We start from the raw sequence: 19,407 nt of genomic DNA on the forward strand, positions 1-19,407 counted from the left end.
GTTTTGTAATTTATTGTCCACTAGCTTACACAATGCACAGTTAATATTTTCCCCTCGCGCTCAAATGGCAAAGGTCTGTAGTATCCTATGAAGTATTCTGCTCGTTTCTTTGAGTTGCCACGTCTGCTCCTTGTTGATGCATCGGAGCGTGTCGTGCCAGAACTCGCCATGGCAGTTCGTGATCTGTCAGCACTCACATTTCTGGTTGTGCAGCTTGACAGATGCCTGACACTTCTGTGATGGAAACCAATCAGAAGCATGTAATACTGGATTTCTGGGGAGTTCTCTCAAAGAATGGTGGGGTTATGGAGCCAAAAATCAAACTCATCATTGGTTTTTGTTGTTTGTGCCCATTAGAGATTGCATGTCAAGTACAGTGTATGGGTATAATTAGAAGGCGTTCATAAATTTGCATAGCAAGATTTTTTTAAAAAAGTATTTCTTGCATGTCACATAAGTTAGCCCCCATGCTTCAGACAAATTAGAATCTATGTATATGGTTTTAGATTTCTTTTAAAGGTCTACGTCGCAATAGACGTGTCCGTTAAATTTCAATTTACAATTCAAAACTGGATAAAGTTGAAATATATTAAAGGCAGGTGGCATCACAAAATGTGTGCAGGGCAAAGGGAGGGAAGATGATTTACAGCCTGCATCAATATAACCTTGTGGAAACCAAACAAGTGTGTTGAGAGTGTCGCGAACACACAATACAATGATACATGATACAGTACCGTTTTTCAAACAACCTAACAAAATAAGAATTTCTATGTCAAAATAATTGACTTCATGCGTGTCACCAATTTTTGTTAGTGTAGCATAAACTAGGGAAAAGTAATAAAAGGCAACATAGGGAAAATTTAGACCGGCCAATAAACCTGACATCAATGTTTTTGGAATGTGGGAGGACACCGGATTGCCCGGAGGAAACCCACGCAAGCACGAGGAGAACATGCAAACTCCACACGGGAGGTTCGATCTCATGACCTCAGAACTGTGCCGCACACGTGCTTACTAATGTGCTGCCCAGCATACAAAACAATGACCCCAAAATGTTTTAAAGTTAATTCAAACCATTAAGAGTACCTTTAAAAGTGAACTAGCTTCGATTTAATAAACAATTATTATTCCACAAAAAAGTACCGTAATACATCTACTTGGCATTTTGTAAATACAATGTGACTTGAGTTAAAGTCATAAAAGCTTTTCCTTAAAGTAGAAACATCTGAGGTTTTGAATAGGACACATTCAAGGGTTTCTCTAAATTGTAATGGATCAACATATATCTACGTATATATACAAGAGCTTAGTTTTGTCTGGTATTGGTGGGGATGTAGCACATTTAAGTGATCTTATAATATCTGTTCACCAAAACTATGCCTTTGCGAGGGGATCAAACTGTATTGTGTACTACAGTCTACAAACCAAACTCCCAAGTGACTGTTGATTGCCATGTTTTCAAAATTCAATTTGAGGGAACATAATACTTCACATTGATATTACAACTACAAAGAGTCCTTAGTTTTGACGGTTGATAGGGACCAGAACCGCCCGTCAAAAGTGAATATCCGTAAATTTGTGTTGCAACTTTTTTTGAATTTATTAGGTTGTTATTTTCTGTGCGGCCTTCATTAGTGCGGACTTGCAGAATTACCAACTGAGAGAGAGAGAAAGAGTGAGAGAGAGAGGGAGCAAATTGAAACCCAGTACGTATTTTGCATTAGTTATTGTTTTTGTTTTTTGGGGGGGGCGCACCTACATTAAAAGCCTTGCCAACTGAGAGCAAGCAAGAGAGAGAGATCCATCGTTTAGGCGGCGTGACGAAAAGAACGGGACACAAACTCTTCTCAGTGAGATGCAGATCAATGCAGAGCAGGTATCCACAGTTTCTGAGCTCTCTGATATTTTTCCAGGAGCAGTTGCGTCCTTTCCCTCCTACATAGGCTCTATCGAATCACTCATAAATGAATTTAATGCTACCCTGGCTAGTGCCCTGGATTCAGTAGCGCCCATCCGGCTTAAATCACGACCTAAAAGACGCACGCCTTGGTTTAATGATAAAACTAGATCCCTTAAACATGAATGCAGGAAATCTGAAAGAAAATGGCACGCTACCAAGCTTGAGGTTTTCCATCAAATCTGGTGTGATAGTTTGTTGAAGTATAAAGCGGCCCCTTGCCTCTGCAAAATCAACCTACCTTTCGAAGGTGATTGCGTCACAAAAGAACAATCCCAAAGTCCTTTCCGACACTTACAAGGCAACAGACTATCCCAGATAGCTCCATTCATTTTGCCCACGACATAATGGTCTTCTTTACTAAGAAGATCCAAAGCATACAGGAAGATATCGCTAAAGACAGTATTAATTCAACACATACTAAAGCACTGAAATCTATAGGTGAATACGGCCAAACCGACGACTTGCCAGTTCGACCCGCTTCCAGGTTCACTTATTAAAGTTCTCTTTGGCGTTCTTGCACCTTCAGTTCTAAATATTTTAAACATATCACTCTCCTCAGGTGTAGTTCCAGCGGCTTTTAAGTCCGCCGTCATTAAACCCACACTGAAACGACCCAACCTTGATCCAGAAAACGTATGTAATTATAGACCTGTGTCAAACCTACCGTTTCTTTCTAAAATACTTGAAAAAGTAGTGGCACAGCAGCTTAATGATTTCATCTCTGAGAACAATCTCTTTGAATCAATGCAATCAGGATTCAGGGCTAACCACTCTACTGAGACAGCTCTGATTAAGGTAACCAATGATCTCCTACGGGCAATGGACTCTGGCGCATCATCACTTTTGCTGCTGCTGGACCTTAGTGCTGCATTTGACACAGTGGACCATAATATCTTGCTAGAGCGGTTGGAAAAATGGATTGGTCTCTCGGGAAACGTCCTATTATGGTTCAGATCCTACCTCTCAGATAGGACACACTGCGTTAAATATGGCGAATTGACATCTGAGCCCTTTAGTGTTACCTGTGGTGTTCCGCAGGGTTCAGTGCTTGGCCCCCTTCTCTTCAGCATTTATATACTTCCACTAGGTGATATTATTCGCAAGTATAATATCAGTTTCCATTGCTACGCAGATGACACTCAACTCTATCTCCTGATGGAGGAATCTGCCACACTAAACTGTGGAAATTTGGAGGCCTGCTAGTTATTGGTCCATCTAAGTCCCGTGACTTACTCTCTAAAACTGCTGTGAACATCGACAATTGCCACATCACACAGAGCGACCCACTTAAAAATTTAGGTGTCACATTTGACCCCGATCTGTCCTTTCAAACACATGTGAAGAAAATTACTAGAACCGCTTTCTTCCATCTTCGTAACATTGTTAAAATTCGTCCTATACTTTCTCAGTCGGATGCGGAAATTACAATTCACGCGTTTGTTACCTCCCGTCTCGATTACTGTAATGCACTACTTTCCGGTCTTCCGATGACCAGACTCAAGTGTCTTCAGCTGGTACAAAATGCTGCAGCGAGGCTTTTAACTAGGACAAAAAAGTACGATCACATCACGCCAATTTTGGCTAACCTGCATTGGCTCCCTGTTAGCCTAAGATGCGATTTTAAGGTTCTCCTATTACTATACAAAATCATACATGGACTTTCCCCCTCATATCTTTCAGATCTGATTTCCCCCTATGTCCTGGCCCGAAGCCTTCGTTCTAAGAGCGCCGGTCTCCTGGTGATCCCAAGAGCCAAGAAGTGTTCCGCTGGTTCGAGAGCGTTCTCCATCCGGGCACCGGTGTTGTGGAATGCTCTTCCCCCTGAGATCCGATCTGCTGCCTCAGTGGACATGTTTAAGTCTAAGCTTAAAACTCACTTCTACTCTATAGCATATGAATAACCTAAACTTCTTATATGTAATAATTTGTGAAGCCCTTTGAGACTATTTGTGATTAAGGGCTATACAAATAAAAATGACTTGCCTTTACTTGACACAGTACAGTATGCAATATGCAATAATATGAATTAGCCACTCGCGTCGGAGACCTCATGTCAAGAGCTGCTGGCCGATCGAATCCTTGCTAAATGTTCCTCAGTGGTGCGGAAAGCAGTTGTTATTTTGTTGTTGTTTTTTTCGTTAATTATTTTCATCCTTTTTTCCACTTCAGATGTGTTTTTGAGCTTAACACTTTTGGCCCTGATGTTACGTCGGGGCACGTTCTCTGTTGACTGACAGCTGATCGGAATGCTAGCGGACCGCCCTTAGCTAGTAGCTGCTTTGCCTTTAAAACTTTCAGGAAGAGGGGTGAAACTCTATAACACATCTGTTTTAAAAAAAATAAAATAATTATTGTTATTAAAAATGAAATAATAAGCATGTAAACAATGCCCTTGCGTTTTTAATAGTGCAAAAATGCTAAAATATTGCCATTTTGTATCACTTAATGAATGTTCTTGATTCCTCAGCTGAAAGGTATCCCAGCATGTAACGTGATTGAATTTTTCAAAGCTCTGTTGTTGTATAGATTTCATGTTTGATGATATCTGTGTACAGTATCAAGGTCTATACAAATAAATATGACCTGACTACATGTCAATTAGTACAACAGCGTTACCTAGTCGTGTCGAATGTACGAACATACATGTCAATTTGTCAAATATATCTACTGTACAGCATACATTCCAAGCTTGAATAATTGTAGAAAAAATGAATGCAGCTGGATTTATTTTCATGTATTGAAAAAAAAGAATACATGAATTTATAGTTTATAAAGGACTCCTCTTACCGTGGTCACCTTCTCTTTGACCTTCTGCCCTCTGGTTGGTGCTAAAGTTCGCTTAAAACAAGGACAGACAGGCTTTGAGACAGTTTCTTCCTCGGGGCCATCAGTATCATAAACAGGCGCACAAGACTGTGAAAGAATTTATATATATTGCCTATATGTATACAAATGGCTATCCATGTCCTCTTTTCCCACTTATTTTGTGATTATGTTGCTGCTAAACGTTATTGAGCTATTTTTCATTGGACTTTTGTTCTTATGTACCTACAACTTAGACCAGTCTAAAAGCACTAGGTGTTAATGTTTTTGCCTATTCATCCTGACATTCTTCTTATCTCAATTTTCTCTTCTAATCCTTTATTGCGTGTTTATCCTTAGGTGCCATGTCTAATCTTGTTGTAAACAATGTTCACTACGCTGTTATCGATGACTGTCCGCTAGAGACCATTTGAATTCAAAATGAGGCTTTAAAAACGATCACACGATTATGACCATAAATGTGATTGACAAATGGACATATACTTTCGTACATTTGACACTAGATGACAGTATAATACCAATTGACATTTACTACAAAACCAAGTCAAAAACAAGTCATTTTCCGTGCTGAGAGACATTTTAGCCCCTACTTTATCCGACAAATCAATGATATTCGGTGAGATTATGCCTTAACATTTTTGCATTTTGCATTTTAATAGACAGTGTTTATTATTTAGCCCCTCGTATATGGAATCCTAAGAGCGCCCTAATTCAATTTATAAAATGAACATTAGTTTAACAAAATGACCTTTTAAAATAAGCATTTGGCACACAACTTAATTAAAATGTTATCATAAATAATTTTTACATGGTTGCCTTGGTTCTATTTTTAGCCTTGAATCATTTTTAACAAAGTACGTTTTTATTTCAAAGCGTCATTTTGTCCAATGCCCTTTTTGTATTTTCGAACGCTGTTTTGTCAAATGTTGCTTTGTCGAAGCCTGTTTGGATTATTTGCATTTTTTTAGTTTTACACTTTGCAAGATGACTCTTGCTGTCAATCAAAGTTGATGAGTGGGGCATGGGTTTGACCCGTAATATTGATAATTTTTCCCAGACGTTGGTCATTTCTGCCCTGCCTTTTAGGTGGCGAACTCACATTGACAGAACCAGTGCAATCAGAAGTCAACACAAATGGCTAACTTAAGTTTAGCTGTGTTTTACGATAAGTTACTTAGAAATGTTTATTATGTTTGTTGATAAAATGTAATTTAATTATGTTCAATTGATTATTTTCACGGTTTGCTGTGAAAGATAAACAAAAAGGGGGAGCCTATTTGGGGTTGTAATGATTGTCGCTCGATTCTTCTGTCGTCGTCTTTAATTATATAATATTTTGGACAATTTTGACACTGCATACGACCATACGTTAAGCAGAATTTATTTATCCTTTGATTGGCGTTATTGTCCTCAAACTCTTGGTCAACTAAAGTGTCATGGCAATCGATGACTATTGGCTGGGGAGAATGATCTTTCTAGGCTCCATGTAAGAATATCCGTTCCAAGGTAGTAACAATGTTTACTTTTTCAAACACACAAGTGTTTTAAATACTAGTATGTCAGTCCACACACTGGTGCGGGAACAACTATCTTCAATATGTTTAACTCTTAAACAGTATTCTTCTGATTGAAAATAAAATATAATCTTACAATTTATTTTGAACACCTTTTATTCATCACAGCTTCCATACGATGTACACTTTATAAAACTATTGTGTGCATGCTTGAATGAAGCTCTTGCCATCTCTTTCATAATTAAGCTTTAAAAGTTTCATGACTTTAAAAACATATTAATCCAAAAGTTCCATCCATCCTTTACCTGCACCGTTTATCCTCAGTAGGGTCGCGGGGGTGCTGGAACCCATCCCAGCTGTCTTCGGGCAGTGGGCAGGGGACACCCTGAACTGGTTGTCAGCCAGTCGCAGGGCTAATCCGAAAGTTATTTTCTCTTAATCAATAGTGTATGGTTCTCTTTCAACTCAATGAATAGTTGGGAAATCTAAAAAGTATACCTTCTAATGTGTAAAGCACAGAATTATTTTTGAGATTCATGACAATTATGAAAACTCAAAAGCTATAACTACCTTCAGACAATAGTTGATCTGATCTTGGTAAATTATTGGTAGGCAAATCAGTAGTAAGAATGTAAGCAGTTGAACAGCCTTGTCTGTTGGAAAAGCGCATTAGGCTTATAAATAAAGTTTCTGATGTTTTCTTTGGTATTAGTATTCTGATTGATAATCTTTGGTAGTTACGTTTCAAAAAGATGTTTTACAGTTACATAGACATAACAAATATGGCTTATATTTTGTTTTGGTTTTTTCCGATTTTTTTTCGCAAAAAGTAAAATTACTTGCTGAAAATAAAGAAAAGGGGTGTTTTCGTTTCCCAACCACTCAGCCACATCCTGAATTGAATAAACATTTTTTAATCATGAAAATTGTGTGCTTTCTGGACACCATTGAAACTTGTGTTGAGCTATTGTGTTTTTTTCAAATAGAAAAAAAATGCTGGGTTTTGGTCACTTTGAGTCCCCGTATAGTATTCTTTCTAGTCTTTTTTAGCACTTGTTTTCAGTTGTAGTACACCAGAGGTGAACAAACTACAATCTGTGGGCCACATGCGGCCTTGAGGCTTTTTCATCCGGCCCGTCAGACAAAAATGGTCAAAATCTAATGACAATGCATATAATAATAATAATAATAATAATTTCCTTGTATTGTCATTCTGTGTAACAATGTACACAGAACGAAATGTCGATTGCACCTGACCCGTTGTAGCGAGCCGATGCAGCCGCAGCCAACAGAGGGCGCCGCCGACCACTTTTTAAGTCTTAGGAATGACTCGGCCGGGGCGCGAACCCGAACCTCCCAGTCTCAAAGCGGGCGCCTTACCATCTAGGCTACTGATATGTGTGAATCAGATCGAACATCTCTGGAGAGATCTGAAAATGGCTGTGCACAAACGTCTCCCATCCAACTTGATTGAGCTTGAGACTTACTGCAAAGAAGAATGGGCAAAACTGCCTAAAGATAGGTGTGCTAAACTTGTGGGATCATATTCAAAAAGACTTGAGGCTGTATTTGCTGCCAAAGGTGGATCAACAAAGTATTAAGCAAAGGCTGTGAATACTTATGTAAATGTGATTTCTTAGTTTTCTATTTTTAATAAATTAAAAAAAAGTAAAAAAAAAACTTTTTCACATTGTCATAATGAAGTATTTTGTGTAGAATTTTGAGATAAGAGATTAAATTAATACAATTTGGAATGAGGCTGTAACATAACAAAATGTGGAAAAAGCTAAGGGCTGTGAATACTTTCTGGATGCACTGTATATGTTTATATATATATATATATATATATATATATATATATATATATATATATATATATATATAAGTTGAGAAGCACACTCTTTGAGAAGGCGGGGTGAGAGTTTGGTGGTGATTTCCTCTCTTTCAACCTCCTGAAATCACATCTAACCTCCTCTTCACTGATGATCAAAGGATTGTCGTCCTCGGTCACCGGGGCTGGCACTGAAGTATTACTATTGTCCTAGTCAAATCGGGCATAAAAGTCATTGGGCTGATCGGGTTGAGTAGCGTCCACATTACCAATAGTCTTCTTTGGTCCTTTGTACTGAGTTATGAGCTTCAAGTTTGACCATTGAGCTCTGGAGACCTGAGTGTCGAATTGTGCCTCTACCCTATCGCGAAATGAACGTTTGGCGGCCTTAACACCCTTTGTCAACGCTGATTTTGCTTGGCGGTAAGCGTCGGGGTCCGAGTCCTTGTGTCTATAGGCGGCGTCCTTGGCAACGATCAATTTCCGGATGGACTTGTTGAACCATGGTTTTGAATTGGAGTACTGAGTTTTGGACGTAGTAGGTAGACAAAGCTCCTGGCAGAAACGTACATAATCTGACACCGTGTCCGTGTACTCGTTGATGTCATTCCCGTGTTTGAGAACTTCCCAGTCCGTGCACTCCAAACATCCACTCAGCTTGCTCAGTTCCACGACTACTCCAGTTCTGTCTCTCACAATTTTATTTCTCAGTCTATCCAATCTTGTCACTCCTAACATAGTCCTCAAACACTTTATCTCAAAAACATTCAACTTCCTTCTTAAATCTGCGTTCAGGCTCCAAGTCAGGCTCCACCAACTGCAGCCACATCACAACCCAAGTACCTAAAGCTTTCAACTTCTTCCAGCACCTGTCCATGCAACCTGATTTCTAACGTCATGCCCACTCCATCACATGAACACTTCATCACCTTACTCTTCCCAACATTGACACATAACTTACGCTATTTTATTTTTGTTAGGTTTATCATTGCTTACTACGGGAAACTGGAATCAATTATACTGGGAGCAATTGACTGAGGTTGACAGGTATGCTAATTCCAAAAAAATATATATAAAAAACGCTGAAAAAGCAGTGAGGCACTCTTTTTGACTTTTCAAGGAGAAAAAAACATTTTGAAACATTCAAGAGGCATTAAAAGGTTATACTCAGCCACTTCCGAATTCATGCATGTTACAACAAAATCTTAAGATAATATCGAGACTATTCTGGAGTGACTCAGACTTTGTTTATTGGCGTCTATTGCCTTATTGTGTCACAATATTGTACATAGTAAGGACCATTTGGACCCTGCAGCATAAGATCGATGAAAGCCTTCCTTGTGTGGTATTAAAATTGATTTTTGTAATAGACTGGAAGCTCATCTGTTTGCCTTCGAACACATGGCAGCGCACAGAATGGAGCAGTGTTCTACATTCTACTGCACCGTGTCCCCTCAGGCAGGCCATGTGCTGTGTCCAAAATGCCTCTGTTTGGATGAAAAGTATGAAGCAATGATCAGGGGGCTGTAAGACTGCAAGTTTTATGCATTGGGCAATTGTTTCCCATTTGGATATTTGCAACTGAAACTGTTACAAGCCAAATACTTAACTTGCTTGCGAAGCAACTTGAACTCATACATCAAACTTCTCAAATTTTACAAATGATTAATAGTCAAGTCATGTTTATTTGTATAGCCCTTAATCAAAAACAGTCTCAAAGGGCTGCACAGACCACAGATTATTGCAAACCACAGACTATTATATATATATATATATATATATATATATATATATATATATATATATATATATATATATATATATATATATATATATATATATATATATATATATATATATATATATATATATATATATATATATATATATATATATATATATATATATATATATATATATATATATATATATATATGTGAATGAATGAATGAAAACTTTTTTTGGAACATTAAAATAAAACAGGACAAAAGCAATGAGTCAACAACAAAATAATGTCACATAACATGTTGGAAAAGGGGTAGTCAGAAGCAGATGCTTATTTTCCCTACTCCTTTATCTTACCTATTAAATACATTTTACAAATCCTCCTTTCTTCTTGTGTCTAATATAACAAAATCTCATGGATATACATATTACATAGGCCAGATATCAATAATTATAATAATTACAATAATCACATATTTTATACACTAATCTTCGTCATACGTCATAATGCGCCTAGTTACCAAATGTCACTGCGGCACAAATGATAATAACAAAAATAAAAATAAACATAATATTTATAATAACAGTTCTGATATAATAATAGCAACAATAACAACAAGTTAATCATAGTTTTAAACGCAGTATTACCAATCTCCCTCATATCCCATTTTCTTCTTCCCTGTATTTCGCCAGTAATGCTTTTTTGTTTTTAAATTTGAACACATGGATAGTTGGACGTTGTTTGATCTCATCTTGTAAATTATTCCAAAGTTTGACTCCACACACAGACACACACATACTTTTCCTGGTTGTTCTCACCTTTGGGATTTTGAATTCACTACAGCCCCTCAAGTTATAATTTCCCTTTTTCCGAGTGAATAATGTTTGTATGTTTTCTGGCACTATGTTTTTGTTGACCTTAAATAACACTTGTGAAGTGAAACATTTTATTAAATCATCCAATTTTAATAATTTGGACTGCACGAATAAAATATTGGTATGATCCCGATATCCTACCCTGTGTATGGTTCTTATTGCACGTTTTTGAATGATAAAAAGGGGCTGTAGAACTTTTGTAATTATTGCCCCAGACTTCTGCACAGTATGTTAAATATGGCAGAACTAGAGAACAATATAATAAATACAATGCAATATAATTTAAAATAAATTTGGCTTTATTAATCATTGAAATGCTTTTAGATACCTTAGTTTGTATGTGTCTGATGTGTGTTTTCCAACTTAATTTATTGTCTATTATGACCCCTAAAAACTTAATTTCTGATACAATGTCTATTGTAACACGATCCATTTTTACTTCTAAATCTTTATTTGCCTTACGATTACCAAAGAATATTACTTTGGTTTTATTTAAATTTAAAGATAATTTATTTATATCATCCATACTTTTAGGTTAATTAGTTCACGATTAATACAGGTTACCAAATCAAGATAGTTATCATTTGATTAGAAAATGTTAGTGTCGTCTCCAAATATTACTATTTTCAATAGTTTTGAAACATTAAAAATATCGTTAATATATAAATTAAATAACTTTGGTCTTAGGAAAGAACCCTGTGGTACTCCACAACAGATGTCCAAGTATTCAGATGACAATTCTCCCATTTTTACATATTACTTCCTCCCAGTGCGTATCTCTTCTTTTCTATACTATGGGTGATTTCTTCTACTGCATCAATAATAGCCATTGTTGCTGATCTGTTTGCTCTAAAACCATATTGACTTTCATTAATCAATTTATATTTATCTACAAATTGTTCTAGTCTATTATTGTAAAGTCCTCTGATATTTTAGAGAACTGAGGTAGCAGGTATACCGGTCTATAGTTTGTAAAAATGTGCTTGTTTCCATTTTTGTATATTGTTATAACTTTTGCTATTTCCATTTGATTTGGAAATTTGCCTGTTAGAAATGATAGATTACAGATGTAGGTCAATGGTTTCACAATGCTATTTATAATCTGCTTAACTAGTACCATATTGATGTCAAAACAATCCATAGACGTTTTGTTTTTACAGTTGTTAAACATGTCTAAGATTTCTCATTCCGTAACCCCAGATAAAAACATGGTCTTGGAGTTTTATCAGTGACTCAAATTGCTTACCACTGCACTGGGATATTTGCAGCGAGTTCTGGTCCAACATTTACAAAATAACGATTGAAATTCTCCACAACTTGATTTAAATTATAATTTTCGCTGTTCTTATCAATAAAATAGTTTGGAGTGTTTTTTTCTTACAAACATTATATAAACCCTTAGTATATATACAGTATATATATATATATGACAAATTATACACAAATATCGTCAACATAAAATATGGGTATTCATATGCTATTCATTTCCACTGAGGTTGCAGATCGAATCTCAGGCGAAAGAGCATTCCATAGCACCGGGGCCCGAATGGAGAATGCTCTCGAACATGCGGATCTCTTCTTGGCTCTTGGGATCACTAGTAGACCAGCATTTTCAGAGCGAAGGCTCTGGACCGGAACATGGGGGGAAATTAAATCTGAAAGATATGAGGGAGCAAGTCCATGCATTATTTTGTGTAATATTAACAGAACCTTAAAAAAAAATCACATCTTAAGCTAACAGGGAGCCAATGCAGGTTAGCCAAAATTGGCGTGATGTGATCGGACTTTTTGTCCTAGTTAAAAGCCTTGCTGCGGCATTTTGTACCAGCTGAAGACTCTTGATTCTGGACTTCGGGAGACGGGAGAGTAGTGCATTACAGTAATCGAGACGGGAGGTAACAAACGCGTGAATTATAATCTCCGCATCCGACTGAGACAGTACAGGACGAACTTTAGCAATGTTACGAAGATGGAAGAAAGCGGTTTTATTAATTTTCTTCATATGTGTTTGAAAGGACAGATTTGGGTCAAATATGACACCTAAATTTTGGACTGAGTCACTCTGGGTGATATTACATTTGTCAATGTTCAGAGCAGTTTTTGAGAACAAGTCACAGCATTTAGATGGATCAATAACTAACATTTCCGTCTTTTCAGAGTTAAGGCGCAAGAAGTTGAATGACATCCATTCTTTTATCTCCGTGAGACAAGCCTCCAAATTTCCACAGTTTAGTGTGGTAGATTCCTCCATCGGAAGATATAGTGAGTGTCATCTGCCTAGCAATGGAAACTGATATTATACTTGTGAATAATATCACCTAATGGAAGCATGTAAAGGGTGAAAAGAAGGGGGCCAAGCACTGAACCCTGCGGAACACCACAGGTAACATTAATGGGCTCAGATGTCATTCCACCATATTTAACACAGTGCGTCCTATCTGAGAGGTAAGATCTGAACCATAAGAGGAGGGTTGCTGTGAGACAGATGCATTTTTCCAACCGTTCTAGTAAGATGTTATCGTCCACAGTGTCAAAAGCAGCACTAAGGTCCAGCAGCAGCAGGAGTGATGAAGTGCCAGAGTCCATTGCCGGTAAAAGATCATTGGTTACCTTAATCAGGGCTGTCTTAGTAGAGTGGTTAGCCCTGAATCCTGATTGCATCAATAATAATAACTTATGGGAACAAAAATGTTCATTACGAATTATTTTTCAATAAATTGACTTAAAGAAATGTTTAGAGCATGCTTATCAAACATATCCGCTGGTGGGATGATTTAAAGAATATGCTGTCAGCTTTTGTAGGCCCACCCTAGTAATTTGATCTGGGGGCAAGTAGAAAGCCCTTCCGCCATACCTGATTTCCTGTCTCGACGGCGAGAAGAAAGCCCTTTGGCTGTGCCAGGTTTCCTGTCTTTGCGGCAAGGAGACAGGCCCCTCGGCCGTCCCTGGTTTCCTGTCCTGAGGCCTAGGAGAAAGCCCCTCGACCACGCCTGGTGTCCTGTCTTGACGGGGAGGGGCAATGGCCTTCAGCAGTCTCCATAATTTTTTTGTTTCTGTTGGGGCTGTCTGGAATCTGTCCCGTGAGGAGAAGGTTATGTTAGAGTCTAGTAAAACTCCTTCCACCAGAGGGCCCTAGATTTGGAACTGGGCACAGGTGTGTACAATGTCTACACACCTGTCACTAATCATCCTCGCCCCCTTTTGTATGACTGTTTGGACACCATACTGGGTCGTGTCCTTTTCATTTCATTTCTGCCACCACGTCAAGTTCGTTTGTTTCTGTTTTTTTCTTTTTTCCCTGCGTTTTCACTTTTCATTTTTTTCCTGATTTGGACTTTGTCAGGTTTTCTTTTGTATTAAGGTTTTTTTTTGTTTTGTGAGGCCATTTTTATTTGTCACTTTGCACTTCCTTTAGTTATAAAAATGCAACCTTCTCTTTATTAGCCCCCCTGCCCCGAAAATCCATAACAATGGCAATTATGATTCAAAACAATATTCAACTGTCAATATTTGACTTCCATGTCAAAGTTTGTCGGTCCATCTATCAGTAAAATACAACTGCTATATTTTAGAAAGCACAGCGTGGTGCCATTTGGAACACATCAAACTGGGACTTTTCAGCCCCCTAATGTCGCCCCCCCTACCCCTTCCAATTTTTTTTTCTTTGTTGCGAACAAAATATTTTAAGCAATGTGTTACTTTTCCCATAGACCTTGACTGTCTGTAATGACACCAGTAAACTGTTAAATAAACATTGTAAAAAACAATTAAATAGATGGCAAAGGGTCAGTAGCCCTAGTATCTTGTAGTATCTATATGTGCACGCCACATTGCCAAGCTTGTAAACCTTGACTATTTCAGCATTTGCATAGGAAATCTTCCGAATGACCCTGTTAGCGCACTGTTAGGGATTGTTTTTCCTTCCCAACACAGGATGTTGTACATTTTGGCAGTGAACAATGAAAGTGTCGTAAACCTGTGTGAGTATGAAGAAATCTTAAGCTGGTCAAAGGATTCAGGTGAAATTTTTCGCTACTTATTTGCATGAACGAAATTTACAACTTATGCAAAAGTTTGGTATAAGTTATATTCTTGGCCTACTCTGCTATATTCCACAAATGATGAATCAAAGGGACAGTGTGTAATATTTAGTGCCTCCCAGAGGTACAAATCTTTCATTCACTAAAAAAACCTTTGAATTTAATACTAAGCAAAAAAATCATGAACTATCACACCAAAGAAAAATTTGTCTTTCTTTACATAGTGGAATCCCTACCTAGAGGTCGCTGCTATGTTTATCTGGCTTCTTGCGAACGAAAAGCGGTGCCACAGAGAACATTGTAGCAGCATCAGATAACAGTGCCATCTACTGGTCAAATACTAAACACTGGGGCTTTAATGCAGGTTGCGATGACATTTCAAGACTATCAAGGAATTCTGGAGTGAAATGTGCCTGTACAAATTCAGAGAGAGGGTGAAGAGAACATACTTTGTAAACAGAGACTGAAATATATCGACCCATGGCGTGCCTTGAAAGGCGAATCGGAATCCTTCGCAATGGAGACTTCTAAACATTTAGATAAAGATTCCCAGCACACGTGAAAAGATGGTATGCAGGGCGCACAAAGCAACAATCTGTTTCCTTCCGTAGTGATTGTTCTTAAAGAATACGATTCCATGTGACTGAGCCTGAGAAGCTTAAGGGTGCAGAAAAGAAAGAGTGGAAAATTATTTGTGCTGAATGTGTGAGAGCACAATGGAATTTGACCTCTGGCTCCCATCTTACGTTCCATCTTCCTTTGTCGGGTCAGTGCTGGGAAGAAAGAGTGAGAAGAAGGCAGTTGTGACATGTCAGCTGCCTTTCACCTTCACGGAGGAATGTTGGCCAGGAACTCATCTTCTTGTCAGTCTGTCAGAAGATCTGGATAAGGACTTTATAAGATTGCTGGCTTTTGCATTCTGCCGGATGAAAATCCTCCACTCAATCTCTTCAGCGCCTCCTCAAATCCTCTCGTTGCAGGTTCGGACTTGTTTAGCAAGGTCACCATCTTTTTATTAACTGCAACAGCGATGGAGTCAATTTGATCTAGGGAATGTGTGAGGGCCTGCCAGGCTTTCTTTGCTGGGCTAAAAATGTCTCAGTCTCTCTATCCCTCTATTTTCTGCACGGCTTCGTCGCGGAGGTGCTGGAGCCGGTCCCAGCCGTCTCCGGTGGGCAAGGGACACTCTGAACTGGTTTTCAGCCAGTTGCGGGGCACACAGAGACATAAAACCATTGACATGCTCATTCACACCTAAGGACAATTTGGCGTCACGGATTGAACTGCCATGCATGCTTTTGGAATGTTGTGTGAAACTGGACTATCCGAAGGAAACCCACGCAGAGAGGCCGTTAGCTGGATCTAAGCCTGCGGCCTCAGAACTGTGGGGCTGATGTGCTAAACACTCAACCACCGTGCCGCCAATATACAAATAATCTGAAGTTAATTATATTTAATCCATCAATAATTCCAACTTGTCTGTCGGCTTCCTTTCATGGCTTCTCAGTGACTGCGCTGCTTCCAGATGTGTGCTTTCATATTAAAGCATTTAACCAATTACATTTCTGCCATTAGTTGTAGTCAGGCTCAGAAATCCACTTCGAGGCTTTCACAGAAAATCTAAATAACTTTAGGTGGCATTTCTATCAGAAGACTTCTGTTGTTTATCTATTTTGTTAGTAGTAAAAGTAGCCAATTGAATGAAGTAAAGGTTTACTTTCTTTGTGAAGTTCCAAATGTAGCAAGGGAAATTGTATTCCAATAAAATGTCACATAACACATATATTAGGTTTCTCTCCACTTTAGTAACAACCTGATGAGATATCCCAATCACCACATACTTTAAGCAGATTTACAGTATATTTTCTAAAAATATCCTAAACTTAAGTGGCATCCATTCTAGCAGATGATGGAGTATGGATGGCGTTTGATCAATGGTTGACAGTTGAGTGGGGTGTGTGCATTCGGTTATTACATCCACAAGAGTGAATAGCTTGTTTTTTCCACCAGTGAAATCTTATCCTGTGCATTGGATAGGTTTGAAAAAAAACATTCAAATTTGGCTGGGTTCTTTGCAACACCTTTTTCTGTGCAGTGTCAAATTTAGACGACCTATTTTTTCTCACCATGTGGGACTTTATGTCGTTGGTAATGTGACTTACAAAGCATGTGACTCACATTAATGTCATCGTGATTCGACATCGTCGGTTATGAGGTTAAGCCCAAACAAAACAACCTTTACGCTTAATCATGATGTATTTCTAAAATATGCTAATACAAGTTAGGGTGGGTGTACTGCAGTATATCGCAAAACAAAAAAGTTTGTAGGTATGCAGCGCATGTTGTTGGGGAAGATTGAGGCTATGGCCGGAGGAATTTCAAACAGCATTAGTGGCTAATCTGGGAGGGACCGAGTGCCTTTCTTTTTAGGGTGTTGCAATGGGAATGGCTGGCATGACAAGAACGCGCTTTCGATAGCGTTGAGGCCATCCGAGAACTGAAAAGAATGCGGCTCTGGTAGTCATTAATGAGGAATGATAAACTCGTTCTCTTGCTCTATAGTCAAACATGAGGACAGGAATGAGGATGTTTTTAATGAATGCGATCAGGGAAGGGTTTAATGGACAGGAATAGTAATCATTCGAGTTGGGGTTCTTTTTACATGCTTGCATTCAAATGTTGCATCATTAGGCATACAGACTCTGATGTCAGTGTCGCAATCCAATTCAAAATGATTTGCTCCAATGAGTTCAAATTGTATTTAGAGAAATAATGCGTTTGTGAAGTATAAACAGCATAATCCCCCGATCGTCACGGTTGCCTATGGCGCCAAATTGGCTCCGCCCGTGCTGCGCCAACTGCGGCTCGATGACTGATTGGCTTCCCTCCGATTTAAGCTCAGTGCACTCACTCACCCTTTGTCAGTCCGTCAGCAAACCTCTGCACCCGCAAGACGTGGGTTTTGACTCTGTCCGGGGTTCTGCTTGTGTTTCCTGTCCGGTATCGTTCCCGTCTATTTTGTCCAGTTTAATTTTGATCTCCAGTGTCTGGTATCGTTTCCGTCTATCTCGTCCTGCTTGTTATCGGACTTCAGTCTCCAGTGACTGATATCAATCCTGTCTGTTCTGGTCTGTCCGGTATCGACCCCATTTGTCCGATATCTGCTTGTGCAAGATCAAGATCTCGTCGGCCTCTGGCTTCCTGTTATTCCACGCCAGATTGATGCCTTACGTCTTCCGCCCAGAGATCGCCGAATTACTGGCGTTTGGGTTAAAGTGCATGACTCCCAATTTCCCGTAAAATAAAGCTTGTGTGAGAAACGTCACACATCTGTGTCCTCCTGTTCCGGTTCTTGACATAGATTCTCGGATGATACCCAGTTTGTTTATCCGCGAGCAAAGCGGGAGTGGTAAGGTTTTCTTTGGGAATCCAATTATGAATACAGTCATACCTCTACTAACGAACGTCTCTACATATGATTTTTTTCAGGTTTCGAGCAATTATTACGTAAAAACATTACCTCGAGGAATTAATTTTTTTTCAGGATACGAATAAACCGACCAGTACCGTGCGCGCTGCCTTTCGACGCTCAGCAGTACTGTACCTGGCAACTCGATTCGTATGTGTGAGCACCGGCATGCTCTTGTCTTGTGTCTACCGATTATTCTTTGCGCCCACTTCGTGTTTGTGTCCACTTCCCGTCCCATTGCCACTCTGGAAATAGTACCGTATTCTTCTATATGCTAGCGATACGAAACATTAACAATAGACCCCAAGAACGACATTCGGATAAGGAGCAGGGAGAAAAGAAAAGGAAGAGTTTTTCTGGACATTGCAACAAAGCAGGAAATAATTGAAAGGTATGAAAAGGGATACGTATTTTTGATGTCGCCAAAATATACGGCCGTAATACGTCTACGATCCCCACGATTATTAAAAAGAATGAAGCGCTAAAATACCTCCCACCCAATACCACCTCTATCCTCCAGCCTATAGACCAACAAGTCATCGCAAAATTTAAAAACCCCATACAAAACTGTCCAGGAGATGTTTTGACATCACTGAAAACACATAGCTTACCCTTCGTGAGTTCTGGAATGGGCACTTTGACATTGTTGTTTGCCTCAAGATGTTTAACGTGGCCTGGCAGGAGGTGACCAGATGTAGCCTTAATGCAGCCTGCAGAAAGCTGTGTCCTGATGCTGTTGCCCAGCAAGAAATTGAGGAGTTTGAGGTGGAGAATGAAGTGGATACTCTTATTTCACTGGGAAAAAAACATGCGTCTTGATGAGGATGAAATTGACATCAATGAGCTGATACAGGAGCACAACGAGGAACTTTCGACAACAGAGCTGCAGGAATTGGAGGCGATGCAACACATCGCTGTGCAGGAGGACTTCAGAGACGGCAAGGAGGAGGACGCACCCATCATTTCATCCGCCATATTTAAAGAACAGCTTGGCAAAATTATATGGAGTCTCTAAATTCGTAGAACTTCATTACCCAGAAAAAGGTTTGACCAGGCGGGCTATTGCTCATTATGATGAGGTCTGCCTCGCGCATTTCCGAGGGATTGTCACAAGCCGGCAAAAGCAGACGTCATTGGATCAGTTCTTAAAGAAACAGGACGCAAAAAAC

This window comes from Urocampus carinirostris, chromosome 1 (genome assembly GCF_059441175.1).
Source record: "Urocampus carinirostris isolate Australia breed hairy pipefish chromosome 1, RoL_Ucar_1.0, whole genome shotgun sequence".
NCBI classification, from domain to species: Eukaryota; Metazoa; Chordata; class Actinopteri; order Syngnathiformes; family Syngnathidae; genus Urocampus; species Urocampus carinirostris.